Source organism: Vicia villosa, unplaced genomic scaffold, assembly GCF_029867415.1.
Source record: "Vicia villosa cultivar HV-30 ecotype Madison, WI unplaced genomic scaffold, Vvil1.0 ctg.000283F_1_1, whole genome shotgun sequence".
Lineage (NCBI taxonomy): Eukaryota > Viridiplantae > Streptophyta > Magnoliopsida > Fabales > Fabaceae > Vicia > Vicia villosa.
Genome location: NW_026705121.1, coordinates 461,260 through 478,968, shown reverse-complemented (window position 1 = coordinate 478,968; position 17,709 = coordinate 461,260). Strand labels below are relative to the sequence as shown.

Sequence of the window (17,709 nt, the reverse complement as noted above, 5' to 3'; positions counted from 1 at the left end):
TAAATAGTAAATAAATATTTTTATTATTATTATTATTATTATAAATTTTATATAATTAATTTATTTCTTTAAATATTTATTTGTGTGTTATTTAATTTCAATTACTTATAATTTAATTTATTTCTAATTGATTAAATATAATGGTGATTTACATTTATAAATTTTATTTTAAATTGGTGTATTATTTGAAATGAGTAAATTTTGAAATAAGTAAATATTTGTTCTAAATTATTAAGTTAAATATTTATCCTTAAGAATATTAACAATAGAAATTGATTTGTCTAGTTGTAAGGTGACTATCATTTATCGAACTTAAGTTTGAGACCCCATTTGTATAAATTTTGTATTTTTGTTTTAAATTCAAAATTATTTAATATTATTAAAAATCCTGGGAATTATTTGTCATGAATACATATTGGTCTAGTGGTAAAGACTTAAGATATTGTTTAAAAGTTTTGGGTTTGATTCCTTGTAAACTTTTTTTTGGGCTTTTTTGATATTATTAAATGAGAATATTTTAAAAATGAAATTATAATTAAAAATTAATTTAGCACTTAAAAAATGAAAAATTAAAGAGTGAAGACCCATTTTGGTCCCTCACAAATATTACACGAGTCAAATTAGTCCCTCACAAAAAAATTGACCCAACTTAATCCCTTAAAAAATTTAACCGGATCATATTAGTCCTTCTTCTAATATTTTTTTCAAATCGGTTTTTTTCTAGTTTTAAACCGTGACTGGACTGCCACGTTGGATTTTATTTATTTTTCATTTTTTAAATACTAAATTGATTTTTATTTGTAATTTTATTTTTAAACAATTATAAATTAATAATATAAATAAGCCAAAATTGTTTCTTATAAGGAGTTGAACTTAGGCCTACGTGGTTAATCTTAAACAATTCTAAATTTAAAATAAAAAATACAAAATTTGTATCAATATGGTCTCGAACCTAAGTCTCTTCAGATTAAATGACAGTCAATTTAATACAATAGAAATTGATTTGTCTATTTGTAAATGATAGTTACTTTACTAACAATAGAAATTGATTTGTCTAGTTGTTATTAATAGTCACTTTACTAACCGTAGAAATTGATTTGTCTAGTTGTAAATGATAATCACTTTATTAACAATAGAAATTGATTTATCTAGTTGTAAATGATAATCACTTTACTAACAATAGAAATTGATTTGTCTAGTTGTAAATATAGTTGCTTTAGTAACACTAGAAATTGATTTTTCTAGTTGTAAATGATAGTCACTTTATTAACGATAGAAATTGATTTGTCTAGTTGTAAAGTGAAAATTATTTAACTTGAAGGGACTTGGATTTGAGACCTCATAGGAAAAAATTTATGTATTGAATTTGTTAATATTAGTAGAAATCATGGAAATTACTTGTTTAAAAATTACTTTATAAGAAATAATTTTGTCTTTTTTGATATTATTCATTGATAACTATTTAAAAATGAAATTAAAAATAAAAATTAATTTAGTATTTAAAAAAAAATCTAACGTGTCAGTACAGTCACGGTTTAGAAGTATGAAAAGAACAGGTTCAGAAGTAGAAAAAACCGATTTGAGAAAAATATTAGCAGAAGGACTAATATGATCCGGTTAAATTTTGTAAGGGATTAAGTTGGGTCAATTTTTTTGTGAGGGACTAATTTGACTCGTGTAATATTTGTGAGGGATCAAAATGGGTCTTCACTCAAAATTAAAAAAAAAAACTAACGTGGCAATCCAATCCCTGTTTAAAAGTATGAAAAAAATTGGTTTGAAAAAATATTAACAGAAGGACTAATATGGTCCAGTTAAATTTTGTAAGGGATTAAATCGGGTCCTTTTTATTGTGAGGGACTAATTTGGGTTGTGTAATTTTCGTAAGGGACTAAAATGGGTCTTCACTCTAAATATTATTAACTAATTATTAAATCTACTATCTACCCATCTATCTACTATCTACCCATTATTATTAGATTGACCAAACTACCTAAAATACCCTTCTCATAAAAATAAATTACACTACTAATTGGACATTTTTGTAATTAACAAAATAACTCTTCACTTTATCCTTTGATTCCCCAAGTGTTCAATTCTCATTGGTCAGAAGTAAAATATACTTTTTTTTCTCCAACATAACTCATTCTTTTCTCTTTTCAATGGACGCTCTCTTCTTTCTTTTCTCCAGAAACCCTAGGACAGCCGCTGCTTTCATCACCTTCTTCAAGTTCCTTCTGCATCAGCTTCAGGCATCTTCCTCTAACTCATTACTTTTTGTTATCAAAGCTTGAAAGTTTTAGTTGGTTTGTTATCGTTTTCCGTATTTCAACATCAAATTCAACTTCATGACAATTAATTGCTTTTTGTTGTTCATCTTCAATGAAAACACTGAAATAATATTTCACCTTTATGTTCTTCTTCTTCTCTTTCAGTCAGAGCACAACGAAAACACTGAAACACTGATATAAAGTTTTGATTTTTTTAGGGTTTTTGGTCATTTCTATTTTTTAATTGTTTTTCTTTTGTTGCAGAAAGTGTTTTCAAGAGGTTTTCTGGAAATGAGTTGCCTGGGTATGATGATGGTGATGTGGGTTCAGCAAGGTTTGACAAACCTATAAGCTTTGCTGTTGATGTGAGACTTGGACCAAAGTATCACGGGTCTCTCTAATTGTTCTCTCCGGTAATTTTTCACTACTTATTATTAGATTATTAGATCTTATTGTTTAATGGGGGAAAATATAACCGATTGATTTTTATAATTCTTTCTCGATCCGGTTTTGTTCAACTGTTTGTGTGATTGTTTATGATCAATTTGCAAATTAGTGAACTGAGATCTATCTTACAGGAAACAATTAAAGATTATTAGCACTATGATAGGTTAGTTTTTAGGATTAATAGCATTAGGGTAGGTTAGTTCACCATTCCAGTGAATCTGGGATTTTAAGTTCATTTTTTAAGTCTTTTGATTAACAAGTTAAGATTTTTAAAGTACATATGTTCTTAGTTATAGTGTTTTTTTTTGTTTCAGCATTAGAAAATTTTTAAAGTTTCATAAATCTGGGATTTTTGTTGTTATGGGCTTATGCTTTTTGATGAATAATGTTAAAGTTCTGATTTTTAATGTTCTGATTTTGTTGTTTCACCATTAGTTTTAATGTTCTGATTTTTAGATTGTATGTATTTGAAAGTTCCATTCTTCATGTCCTCTGTACTATGCTTTTCTGATTTTGTTGTTATATTTTTAAGGTTATTGATGCAAAATGTCAAAGTTACCTTTTGTAAACTACTTATTATTCAATCTTTTGGTTATGCAGATTCTTACAAGGAACTTAATGGTGAAGGCAGTTCTCACAGAGGTTTTGAATTGCATATAGTCTCTTTCATTTTTTAAATAACTATCTTTATATATAAGGGCAAATATATGACAACTCCTTATAAAGCACTGCATATTCGTTGTCAACTGGTTCCATTAACACTTTACATTTTATATTTGCTTGATTTCCATATTCTATTTGCAAACCTAATATACAATGAATTATATTACCCTGTTGCATGAGTGATCAATTTATCTAGACTATTTCTTATAGCCAGATCTGTTTTTACACACCAGTTTGCACATATAATACTAACCTTTTTTGGTTAATTCCTATACCAGATTTTGAAACTATTTGAAGTTGTAGGGCTTGGATATTCATTATGGTTTACTTACCGATATTTGCTGTTCAAAGTGAGTACTTAATTTTAGTAATATTTGTTTATATGTTCATCTTAGTTATATCTAAGATTATTAACCAAATGTCTTAATCTGCAGAGAAATAGAGATGAGTTGTCTGATATAATAGAGGGACTCAAGGAATAAGTGTTTGGTTAAGAAGATTAATAGTTGTTATGAAACAGTGAATTAATATCTAGACTGTATAGTTGTTAGGGTATGCATCAGTTTGATCTATATGTATTGACAATCTATTTACTTGCTTGGTATGAAATTCTGGTCAAGTGTGAGTGATCCATGAAATTTTGTTGTTGTCATATTATTAATAATTTCTTTACTACTACTTTTTTTCTTTAATTCTTTAATGGTGTTGTAATGACACTGATATCAGTTTATTGCTACTGATTATTGTTCATTGCTATTATTTTTTGTTTGTTATAATGGTATTGATATGAATTTATTGGTACTGATTGCTAATATTATTATTATTATTATTTATTTATTGGTTTGCTGGTGTTAGAATGATACTGATATGAGTTGGGTTTATTGTATTGACTATTATTATTATTATTATTATTATTATTTTTCCTAGAGGTGTTGTATGGTACTATATCACAAATATCAAGAATCTGTAATACATTGGAATTGACTACTATATCTATGATAGTTGGAACAGATCTTATACTACTGCAGCTTTATTTACAAGTCTTACATTTATCTTGCTTCAACAATACTGCTATTCATTGATATCTATGTGCAGTCCTGTCAATTTTCTTAAGACAGCTAATCATACTATTTTTTAATGCAAATTTATTTCTTTTCATAAATATAACCGCTATGTTCCTATTTATTTATTTATCCAATGACTCTTCAAGTCTGCTACACCTATTTATTTCTTTCCATAAGTATAAAAGTATTACTTTAAATTGTCAACCCATCAATTGACAATAATTTATTTAAATCTTCCACCTATTATTTATATAAACTTATTATTTGTAGATATAAATAATTTAAAGAGTTTATTAACCACAAAATCTCGTGAATATGTTATCTAAATTACTTATTATAATATATAATAAACTAAATAATCATTTATTTATATAGTTGATTTGAACAATTTTAAGTATATAATATTATTTTGTATTTTTAATTAATATTGAAATATTGAAAGATCAACATTGAAAATTTAAAATATAATTGTTTCACCGTGAACATTTAATAAAATATAATAAAAAACTAAATATTGACTGATCATATCTATTTATAAAACTAAAATGTTTAGATAAATAATACAAGTACAAAATAATACACAGAAAATATTTAATTACATAAAAATTAATTTTTTAGATTTGATTTCCCAATAATAATAAATTTCTATTTAAGATCAATAATATTTTTTTTAAAAATTGAATAAATTGATTTTATTACCAATTGAAAAAAAAATGTTAAACAAAATAAATTAACAATTTAGCATTATCCCTAATGAAGAAAAATTTTGTTCATTTTCAAATATTTTATTACCAATTAACAATTTAACAATTTTATTTCTAAATATTTTATATATTTAACTCTTAACTTGTCTCTTAGGACATTTAACTTGTGTCTTAGGAGTTAGAACACAAGTTAGCATTACCGTTAATGAAGGAAATTTTTTTTCATTTTCTTGAAAAACTTTGTTGGTAATTTAATTCATGCACTTTAATGAAGAAAAAAAATTATTGACAGCTGTAGTATTTTGCTATTAATTCAGTTTAATGCATTTTAATGAGAAAAAAAACTTGTAACATCTATTGTAGAATAATTGATGGAAATAATTAGATTTGGAAGTTTTTAATCGTATTGCAATATATATTTATAAATACCCTATACTAACTCCACTTAAATAGTGAATTGATATCATACAATTACATTTGGACATTAAAATGGTACCTAAATTAATTAATTTAGTATATCATAATAAATTGTTAAATTCAAAGTTAATGGGTTAACTTTGTATATGATTAGTAAAATATATTTTTTATCAAAATTAATTTTAATTATTTTGCTTTCCATCATTTTTACTATTTATTTCAAAATAAACATGCCCATTATTTAGAATAGATGCTTTTACATTCTTCTGTAACTTATCTTTAATTAAAATAATTATTGGCATCTATAGTATAGTATACTAAAATGATGAGATTTGAGTATTTTTAATTGTAATACAATATATAACCGAATTTTTTTTAATAACTATGTGCATAAATTAGCATTACATATGAATTAAATATTTTATCTCTTCATTTTTTTTCAAAAGATTTGTTAGGTAATTCAATTTAATATATAGTTTAATGAAAAAAAATTGTTGACGTCTATATAAACGTTAGTTGGAAAATTTTGGTTTTACAATATATTTAAGTAATTATATTTATTTATTATTATTTAAAATAATAATTAATCAATTTCTTATTTTAATCAACAACTATTTTTATTTGAGCGATAAAATCTTTATTTGTAGATGATAAAAAAAATTGCTTCGTCATGAATCCACTTTTTTATTTTATTTTTAATTTAATACAATTGAGAATGATGTTTGTAAATTTTAAGGACATAATGAGAGTGATATTTTTAAATTTTAAGGAAACAATTGAGAGTGATATCACTAAAAATATCAATTTATTGTATTCTAAGAAAATAATGAGAATGATAGTTATAAATTTTACCAATTTCTACGAATTTCTTCACTGAAACTCATTATTTTCACGGGTTACTAACACCACAATATATCTATCTATTTTAACCAACAAAATATTTATAAATATTTATAGATATTAGTTATATTTATAAATATTTATAGATATTAGACATATTGGATTGTTGGTGATTAGCAAATCCTTAGGTACTAGACCCGATATAACTTTTACTAACTCCTCTGAATTTTATTACTTTAACTCACTATTTTTACGGGTCACAATCACCACAATACCTTTTTTATTTTATTCAATAATTGTACATATTTATAATTATCAGTGATGTTTCACTTTAACATTTCAAAGATGATGTTTCACATTAACATTTCTAATTATATTCCTAAAAACTATTAAGGTATATGTGCTCATTTCGTTTGTATTATATTATTCACATTAAGATATAAATTACCCGTGCGGACGCACGGGTCTTCTACTAGTTATTAAATATAATAATATTACAATATCACTTTCATATCCCACGACGGTTGTAAGAACCGGCCTCGCTTAAGTTTCACGATTGTTCTCCACCTGCTGCCATGTTCTTTCAATTCACGCAACTAAGATTCCCAAATTCTACCGTAATTTCATTTTCTTTTCAGAATACAAAACTCCTTCGTACATGATGACGACTGTGTGTTAGGTCTGAGAGCTCCAATCGAAAGCATCAAACATCCTATAGAGATCTTCATACTAGCCTCCTTTAATTGCTACGCCGAGGGGAAGATCTCTCTTTGAAGTCGCACAAATCAGGTTGGTGTTGTTGTTGGCATTGACATTGATTCTATTCCCCCTTCTTCTCCTATCTCTCTCTTCCCACGTCACACAAATCAGCAACAATGTATGGAGAATCTGCCACCGCTATTCACAAGGTTCAAGTAAGATTCAAATTATATCATTATCTCCATGATGTTTATCTTATTCGATTTAGGGTTCCGAAATTCTAACCTAGTTCCTAATATCTTAATTAGGTTGATCTCTTAGGCTTCATAGATTGGACTGGTGTTGAAGTTCTTAATCAAAGCACCACTCACTCTCATCCCAATGCTATAAAAAATGTTCAATTCTTTTTCTATGATTCAGTTCAAAATCAAAAACCCTTATTGTGTTAGCTATGATTTTATCTTACTGTAATTTTGATTGAAGAAAATTAGGGTTATAGTGAAGATGAAGGTATGCATCTAGAAAGTGATGCAGATGAGCTGCTCTTGCTTTATATTGCTTTCACCCAAGTCATTAATCATCCTTAATCATCCTTGATCTGAGGGGAATTACTGGACAACTAGCTGTTGCAGTCCCGACGCAGGTATACATGATATTTTAGTCTAAAACTGCATACTAAATGAACAATTAACTATGAAACAATCTTTTATTTAAATGTATTTTTAATTCAATTTATATTGATTTTACTTTAGGCATTGTTTTTCACTACTTACATTGTCACTACAGGAAGGACAAGCGTTTCATCGGAACTATTTCAGATAATTCCTCTCATTCTCAGTTTGATAAAAAGTCCCTTCACAAAACATGAAAGTGAATTCGAAGCTCTGTATATGCCTTACCACAGAGATCTTCCAAGGATCCTTTTCTTTGTACTTGATATTTCATATTTCTTCTTAGCTTCACCTATTTTACCGTTCCTCTTGGTCTATCTCTGTCTCGCATACATCATTTACCGAAACCAGGTCAGATTTCTTTGTATGCTTATCTTGAAAATTCATTTTATCGACGTGAATAATGTTTGTGAGACTCGAAAAAACTGGTTTTTTACATGGCTTGCACTGATGTGATGATTTTGTATTACGCAGTTCATAAATATATATGCATCAAAGTACGAAACTGCTTAAAGATTATGGCCTATCGTACATGATTCAATGATATTTTCTCTAGTACACTTGTTTTCATTGTTGTGTGAGATGCACATGTTATGAAGTGACATGACTTTGCAACCTCTTTTCTTAGTAATGATGGTGGAATTTTTTAATCCATTGTCCTTATCTGTTTTGCATTTTGATTTTGGTTGCTTATTATTTCCAATGTTGTGTCAGGATCCTACATACTATGTGCCTAAAGAAGATGAATCTCCATGAATGTTTGGTTCAATCAAAAAGCATAGATGGTCTATGCAAGTGCCAAGGAGTTAATTTGAGAGGTTGGTTTATGGTGAGAGCTGATTTTGCTTCTCATTTTTTGTGTCCGTATTTCATAGCTATCAATGAAATATGTGTGTAATAATTAGTACCAGAAGTAGTGCAGTAGATGCTAATGTTCTATGTTAATTTAGTGTGCTAATGTTTTGTCGTAATTGGGTAAAGGTTTTGGAAAGCATTGAAATACCATGCTAGTAGTTAAAACTCCTAGAACACGACCTTCATAATTTTGCTATCAATTTTTTCTTGGATCTGGATGTGGTTATTACTAAGAGTATGGAGCTCATTATTGTAGTAAAGAAAACTCTATATACAATGGTTTAGTTTACCTCAATTTTCATGAATATGGTATCTGTATTCAAGAATTTATCCCCTGTATGTGAAACTTATAATTGATTACTTATAATATTTGTTGTTGTGTTGAGACATATTGTTAGAACAAGAATTGTTCTGATCAAATTATCTTAGTTTTGATGATAACAATGTATATGAATTTTGCTTAAGATAATGTGGTACTCTAATCCTATGCAATTTCCTTTTCAGGAAATATATAAAGAGTATGCACAAATCAGCGCTTAGAAACTTTGACTCTGAAGGTTCAACATGCAACATCAGAACATGGTCTGGCAAGACATCAGAAGATGGTCAAGCAGAATCAGAACATGGTCTATGGAAGCATCAGAAGGACTGGAGTTCAGAAGCAGAAGCACTGAAGTAATGGTATCACGCTCAGAAGCACTTCAAGGTCAGAAGATCAGAAGATGCTTATGCACCAAGCTGTTTGTACTCTGATGATATTCAAACGTTGTATCTACAAAAGATCAATCAGAATCAAGTATAAGATGGCAGGCTACACTGACTGACAAAAGGAATGTTAGAAGCTATTAACGGCAACGTCAGTAGTCACAGCAAAAGCAAGGCTCGAGGTAGTTGACAATAGTGTGAAACATTAAATGCAATGTTGTACGGATACGCAAAGCATTAAATGCTCCCAACGGTCATCTTCCCACGCGCCTATAAAATGAAGTTCTGAATAGAAGCAAAGGTTAACAACGAAACTGCATACAACTCTTAACAAAAACTTTGCTGAAACGCTGTTCATTTTGAAAGCTCTCAAACTTCATCTTCAACCTCACTTATTGCTGTTGTAATAATATAGTGAGAGTAAGCTTTAAACTGTAAGAGAAATATCACAGTTGTGATTATCGCTTTTAAGAAGCATTGTAATACTCTTATAATTTGTTTACATTAAGTTGTAAAGGACTAGAGTGATCAGTTAGATCAGAATACTCTAGAAAAGTCTTAGAGGGTATCTAAGCAGATTGTTCCTAGAGTGATCAGGTTGTGATCAGAAGACTCTAGAAGACTTAGCAGTGTCTAAGTGGAAAACCATTGTAATCTCGTGTGATTAGTGGATTAAATCCTCAATTGAGGTAAATCACCTGATAAGGGTGGACTGGAGTAGTTTAGTTAACAACGAACCAGGATAAAAATAATTGTGCAAGTTGTTTTTATTTTACAAGTTTTGATACTACACTTATTCAAACCCCCCCTTTCTAAGTGTTTTTCTATCCTTCACATATGTTTTGCTTAGAGTAGAAAACATTCATATTGATATGTGATTTAAAAAACTACAGGTTCCTTTTGATGGATGGCAAAAGCAGCCAAGGTTGAATTTCGTTACTTTCCAAGTACTTCTATTATTCTTTTTTCGTTGTTTTATATGGAAAGCTTCTTGTCTGTGTTCATAATTCATATCACAAATAACATACCTATACATGATTATCATATGCAATCTATCTTTGTAAAGTGGAACCTCATAGTTCATTCACCCATTAAAAAGTAATGGTCAGCTACTTCTGCAACCTTTTTTTTTCTAAGGATAGATAGGAACTCGTGGCTGATTTAAGTGTATAAGAAGATAGATATACTTCATTAAGTGTATAAATTTTTATTTTATCTTGATGTGTGTATATTGTACTTGCACTTAATTAACATACATTGTGAGTCCTAGATGTTCCATATATTTATTTTGATAGAAAATAAATTTTGTAATAAAACATCTAGAGTTGGAGTTTTTGAAATCCCTGTTTGTTATGTGAGTGTCAATGTCCCCCATTATATTAATATGTCTTCAATCACTTGGTTGTGTGTGGTTTGGGCATGGATGGAAAACACATTCTAAATATATGTAGTGGCTATGACATATTGGTTTAATTATATTATAAACTTGATATAGTATTGATCATGGTTTTTTTGTCTACAATTTTGAGTAGGTACTGGCTTTGGGTGTAAAGGATCATATTTGTTGGGCTACTTCAGTATATACATAAAAATGGTCCCTGGGGATTAAGTTGCCACAATTATCACCTTCTATATATGAACCCACATTATTTTATATGATTATATAGTTATTTTGTTTAAGCCAGTTTTGTAATGAGATAAATCATTTAGCTTATGTGTTTGTAAAATTATGTGAGATATTGGATTGAACTCTAGTATGGTCGAAGGGTAGCTTCTTGGTTCGACAGGGTTAAGCATGAAGTCGAAAGTTATTCATATGCTTGTGTTGAAGATGCTAGGGTTGTTAGCATGTTAAATTAGGTTTTAGTGTTTAAACCCTAATTTGTTAAGTTAGCTTGTTTATTAAGTTGGATTGTGTAATGGGCCTTGTGGAAAAAGCCCATTAGTTAGTATGTTAGGTTTTATTATAAATAGCATACTAGTCTCTCATCATTGCTAAGCTGCAAATCCTAATTTAGGGTGAGAGAGGTTATTTGTTATTCTTGTAAACTTGTAATTTTGTTTTAAGAGAAAGTAAAAGAGTAGCAGTTATAACCAATATTTGTGTTCTCCTCTTCTTCCTTGTCCTTTATTCATCCCTTATTTTATACTTTATTTGTGGCATTGAATTCACAACAAATTGGTGCGGTGAGCGTGGAGAAGATGCCTTCAACAAAGTATGAGATTGAAAAGTTCACCGGAGTGAATGATTTCGGTCTGTGGCGCTTGAAGATGAAAGCCCTACTGGTTCAGCAGGGTTGTTTGGAAGCGTTGAAGGGAGAGGCAGCCATGAATGCAGAATTGACGGCAGCGGAGAAGACGAATATGATCTAGAAAGCACACAGCACAATTTTGTTGAGCCTTGGTGATAAGGTTCTCCGGCAGGTATCAAAGGAGACGACGGCATCAGGGTTATGGGTGAAACTTGAAAGTTTGTATATGACCAAATCGCTGGTAAATCGACTCTAACTGAAGCAAGCTTTGTATTCATTCATGATGATTGAAGACAAAGTATTGGCTGAGCAGTTGGATATGTTCAACAAACTGATTCTTGATCTTGAAAATATTGATGTGAAGATCGATGATGAAGATCAAGCGCTGTTACTATTATGTTCTTTGCCTCGATCACATGCTCACTTCAAAGAAACTCTCTTGTATGGAAGGGAGTCCCTGACGTTTGAAGAAGTTCAATCAGCCTTGTACTCTAAGGACTTGAATGAACGAAAGGAGCATAAACCTTCGACTGTTGGCGAAGGTTTGGCCATTAAAGGAAAACTCTTACGAAAGGATGGTAAATTCGACAAGAAGAAAGACAAAAGCCAGTCGAAGTCTTACAGTGGCGAAGCATCTGGCATTCGATGCTACCATTGTAAGAAGGAGGGTCACACAAGAAAGGTGTGCCCTGAACGCCTGAAATATCATGGAGGTAAGGATAATGGCAATGCTGCCATTGTTCAAGATGATTTCGAATCATCTGATGTTCTTATGGTTTCAAGCAGTGACTCTAAGAAGGATTGGATTATGGATTCAGGTTGCACTTGGCACATGACTCCAAACAAAGACTTGTTCGAGGAATTATGTGATCAAGATGGTGGATCAGTATTGCTGGGAAACAACAAGGCTTGCAAGATTGCAGGTGTTGGATCTGTGAGATTTAAGCTCCATGATGAGTCAATAAGGTTGTTGACTGAAGTCAGGTATGTTCCTGATTTGAAGAGAAATCTGCTTTCTCTTGGTGAATTCGACAAGAAAGGATATGTTTTCCAAGGAAAGAAAAGTATCCTAAGAATCATGAAGGGTTCGAAGGAAGTCTTGAGAGGCGTGAAGAAACAAGGCTTGTATACCCTTGAGGCTGAAGTTGTAAGTGGTTCGACAAATGTTGCATCCACGAAACCTTTGTCGAAAACAGAAATCTGACACATGAGATTGGGCCATGTCAGTGAAAGGGGTCTGGTTGAATTAGGGAAACAAAATCTGCTTGGTGGAGACAAAGTCGAAAAGCTGAAGTTTTGTGAACCCTGTGTACTTGGAAAATCTTGCAGAGGGAAGTTCAACAAAGGCAAACGTAGAACACATGGATCCCTTGACTACATCCATGCTGATCTTTGGGGGCCTGCAAGGTGTCCATCACATTCAGGAGCAAGGTATTTTCTATCCATAGTAGATGATTATTCCGGAAAATTATGGGTATTCATCCAGAAGACTAAGGATGAAACTTTTGAGAATTTCAAACGTTAGAAGACTCTGGTTGAAAATCAGACTGGCAGAAAGGTCAAGAGGTTGAGAACCGACAATGGCCTTGAATTTTGCAATGAGGCATTCGACAGTTTTTGTGCTGCCTCTGGTATTGCAAGGCATAGAACTACTGCAGGTACTCCACAACAAAATGGTTTGGCTGAAAGGTTTAATCGAACTATTTTGGAGAGAGTCAGATGTATGTTGACTAGTGCAGGGTTAAAGAAGGTGTTCTGGGCTGAGGCTGTTTCGACAGCAACATATCTAATAAACAGATGTCCTTCGACAATGTTAGATATGAAGACACCTGAAGAAGTTTGGTCGGGACATCCACCAGATCTCGACAAACTGAGAGTATTTGGCTGCGTAGCCTATGGTCACATTAGGCAAGACAAGGTCGAACCTAGAGCACTAAAATGCATGTTCATGGGATACCCTAAAGGAGTCAAAGCTTATACGCTATGGTGCCTAGAGTCAGGTCACATGATGTGTATCCCCAGTCGAGATGTAGTTATCAATGAAGCTGAAATGGCTTTTAAGAAAACTGATGATGTTGGTCGAAGTACAGAAACATCTGACGACGAGCTGGAACAGGTAGAGATTCCTGTTGAGGTGGAGCATGTTGATGCTGAATTGCATATCCCTGATGAAGTCGTAGAAGAAGCAGAAGATGCTGAGGGGGATGAGGAAACTGTCGATGACTACCTATTGTCGAGAGATAGGCCGAGAAGAGTCATCAAGGCACCTTAGAGACCTGGGTATGCATATCTTATAGCTTATGCCTTAATCTCTGCAAGTGAGGTTCTAGACGAAGAACCTAGAGACTACAAGGAAGTTATGAGGAGTCGAAATAAGACTGAATGGTTGAAGGCCATGGATGATGAGATGAAATATCTTCATGATAATCACACTTGGGAACTGATCAAGAAACCTGCTGGGGCAAGGTTAGTAAGCTGTAAATGGATTTTCAAAGTTAAGGAAGGAATCGAAGGAGTGACGTCGAAAAGATACAAGGCAAGGTTAGTTGCAAGGGATTTCACTCAGAAAGAGGGTGTCGACTTCAATGATGTGTTTTCTCCTGTTGTGAAGCATAGGTCCATTCGAATGTTGCTTGCCATGGTGGCACAGTTCGACCTTGAACTGGAACAAATGGATGTGAAGACTGCGTTCTTGTATGGTGATCTAGATGAAACGATCCTGATGAGGCAACCTGAAGGGTATGTCGAAAAGGGAAAGGAAGATTATGTGTGCAAGCTAAAGAGATCTTTATATGGGCTGAAACAATCTCCTCGACAGTGGAATAGGAGATTCAACAAGTTCATGGCACGCATAAGTTTCATTAGAAGTCAGTTCGACCACTGCGTTTACTTCAGATTTCGACCTGGTAATTCATTTGTTATTTTGTTGCTTTATGTGGATGATATTCTCATTGCAAGCAACAATGTTGAAGATGTGATGAGGGTGAAGGCTGAACTCAATAAGGAGTTTGATATGAAGGGTCTGGGAGCTGCTTCCAGGATCCTTGGAATTGACATTCGAAGAGATAGAAAGAAGTCGAAGTTATGCTTATCTCAAGAGACATATCTACGAAAGATTCTCGAAAAGTTTGGTATGTCGAATTCGAAGCCAGTTGTGACTCCAACAAACCCTCAATTCAAGCTGAGTATTGATCAGTGTCCCAATACTGATGTCGAAAGAGCCTATATGAATAGCATCCCATATGCTAATATAGTTGGTTCTTTGATGTATGCTATGGTTTGTACTAGACCCGACATAGCATATGCAGTAAGTCTTGTAAGCAGGTACATGGCGAACCCTGGAAAGGCTCACTGGCAAGCATTGGAGTGGATTTTAAGGTACATAAATGGGTCTCTGAATAGAGTCTTAATTTATGGTGGAGCCTTGGGTGAAGATAGTAAAGCAGTAATCGAAGGATATGTCGACTCTGATTATGCAAGTTGTATGGATTCCAGAAAATCTATTTCTGGATATGTTTTCACTATGTTTGGCACAACAATTAGTTGGAAAGCAACACTTCAGAAGGTTGTTGCTCTATCAACCACTGAAGCGGAATATATTGCCTTAACTGAAGCTGTGAAAGAAGCATTGTGGCTTGAAGGTTTTGCGAAGGAGCTGAAACTTCAAGGTCGAGGTATCACTGTTAAATGTGATAGTCAAAGTGCAATACACCCGTTGAAGAATTCATCCTATCATGAGCGAACTAAGCACATTGATGTGAGGCTGCATTTCGTCAGAGGAGTAATCGAGCGCGGAGAAGTCCAAGTGCTGAAGGTTTCGACTGAAGATAATGCTGCTGATACGATCACCAAGACATTGCCGAGTTGCAAGTTTTTCCACTGTATGCAGTTGATAAAGCTGCATGAAGAAAGCTAGTTTGTTCCCTTGATGTTTTAGAGTTAGATCCAAGGTGGAGATTTGTGAGATATTGGATCGAACTCTAGTATGGCCGAAGGGTAGCTTCTTGGTTCGACAGGGTTAAGCATGAAGTCGAAGGTTGTTCACATGCTTGTGTCGAAGATGCTAGGGTTGTTAGCATGTTAAATTAGGTTTTAGTGTTTAAACCCTAATTTGTTAAGTTAGCATGTTTATTAAGTTGGCTTGTGTAATGGGCCTTGTGGAAAAAGCCCATTAGTTAGTATGTTAGGTTTTATTATAAATAGCATACTAGTCTCTCATCATTGCTAAGCTGCAAATCCTAATTTAGGGTGAGAGAGGTTATTTGTTATTCTTGTAAACTTGTAATCTTGTTTTAAGAGAAAGTAAAAGAATAGCAGTTATAACCAATATTTGTGTTCTCCTCTTCTTCCTTGTCCTTTATTCATCCCTTATTTTATACTTTGTTCGTGGCATTGAATTTACAACAAATTATATAAAATAATGAGGAGCATTATGAAATAGACTTTGAGTTGTTATTGGGTGGGCTGAGTTTTTTTTAATGTTTATTGTTTTTTTTTATAATAATGCAAAAAAATGAAGGTGGAATTTTAATTTTTTTAAGTATTAAAAATTTACGGCGGTTTCAAACCGCCGCAATTTACCTTTAAAACAAAAATAATTTACACGTTTATAATTTGGTGGCAGTTTAGAACCGCCGCAAATATGGACGACGGTTGGGACGATGGTTTTCTAATCTATCCTTAAACAGGCCCACGACACACACTTCGTTGAATGTAGTGAAGAGTGTTTGGAATTGATTAAAGAGAATTTTCGGATTTTGTGTTGTGATTTTCTGACTTCGGAATGAATTATTTATAGGCCACATTTGTATTGTTTTACAAGGTAGCGACCCTTGGTGAAACAATCTCTTTTACCAAAATTCACAATGATTGGCCTACAACAACACACTTCAAGAGTTGCATGGATTCATTTTGCAACACTTCGTGAAGTGTTGCCATTTTTCGAATCCACTTCTCTTATCATATTGGAACAACTATTGTAATAATTAAAACAATCCCCACTTGTTCTAATAATGAAAAGATCAATTCCAGAAATTAGAAAAATAAAAGAGTGTTAATACAGTTAGGTATATTTCGATTTGAACTTAACCTTAGTAAAGACAACGCAAAGCCTAATCAGAACGTAAGGTAGCTATGCTTTGAACCGTTATTCCATGTGATCAGACTGGCGTTACAATACACACACTCTTTAAAGGTTCTTCGCCTACATATCTGGCCTAGCACTATTTATGGCCATGTGCTTTTCCTGTTCTTCATAAATTTTTTATTAGAGAAACTCCAACTCTCACATTAAGACGGCACCATCCTGAAATTCATATAGGTGAAGTTCAGTTTGTATCTATTTCTTGTGATACATATCCTCCTCGATATAGAACTTCATTAAGAGTTTTAAAAAACTCAACCCTCAATTATGTAATAGTCAATATTGTCACAAAATGTTGCACTAACTTCCAAATCAATGACTTGTTGTTACCCATTGAATCTTAGGTTAAGATGTATTTGAAGGATAGAAAAACACTTAGAAAGAGGGGGTTTGAATAAGTGTAGTTTTAAAACTCTTAAGATAAAAACAATTTGCACAATGATTTGTATCCTAGTTCGTTGTTAACTAAACTACTCCAGTCCACCCCCTTGGAGTGATTTACCTCACCTGAGGATTTAATCCACTAATCACACAAGATTACAATGGTTTTCCACTTAGATACCCTCTAAGTCTTCTAGAGTATTCTGATCACAACCTGATCACTCTAGGAACACAATGCTTAGATAACCTCTAAGACTTTCTAGAGAATCCGATCACAACTTGATCTCCTATAGTTCTTTAAAAATGAATGTAAACAAATTCTTACAGGAGTATTACAATGCTTCTTATAAAGCTATAATCACAACTGTGATATTTCTCTTAAAGTTTAAGCTTAATCTCACTAAGATATTACAACAGTAATGAAGTGAGGTTGAAGATGAAGTTTGAGAGCTTTTTGAATTTGACAGCATTTCTGTATGTTTGCGCAAAGTGTTGTATTCAGCTTCTCATCAAAACTTCCATTTATAGGCGTTTGAGAAGATGACCGTTGGGAGCATTTAATGCGTTGCGTGATCCGTACAGCATTGCATTTAATATT

The 17,709-nt window shown here is 32.2% G+C and overlaps 2 long non-coding RNA genes across 4 annotated transcripts; both read left to right on the top strand.

The window, feature by feature from the left end:
• The first annotated feature begins 2,529 nt into the window (after positions 1-2,529).
• Positions 2,530-4,018, top strand: LOC131626365 (uncharacterized). Of its 2 annotated transcripts, none has more exons than XR_009291111.1 (4): positions 2,530-2,661; positions 3,318-3,359; positions 3,678-3,730; positions 3,815-4,018. It is a non-coding gene; the product is annotated as an uncharacterized LOC131626365 (long non-coding RNA). The 2 variants fall into 2 exon arrangements; XR_009291112.1 differs by having other exon boundaries at positions 3,659-3,730.
• A 2,947-nt stretch (positions 4,019-6,965) lies between these two features.
• Positions 6,966-11,045, top strand: LOC131626364 (uncharacterized). 2 transcript variants are annotated; one of them, XR_009291110.1, is made up of 5 exons: positions 6,966-7,319; positions 7,413-7,747; positions 7,891-8,593; positions 10,229-10,260; positions 10,868-11,045. It is a non-coding gene; the product is annotated as an uncharacterized LOC131626364 (long non-coding RNA). The 2 variants fall into 2 exon arrangements; XR_009291109.1 differs by having other exon boundaries at positions 7,891-8,604.
• The last annotated feature ends 6,664 nt before the right edge of the window (positions 11,046-17,709 follow it).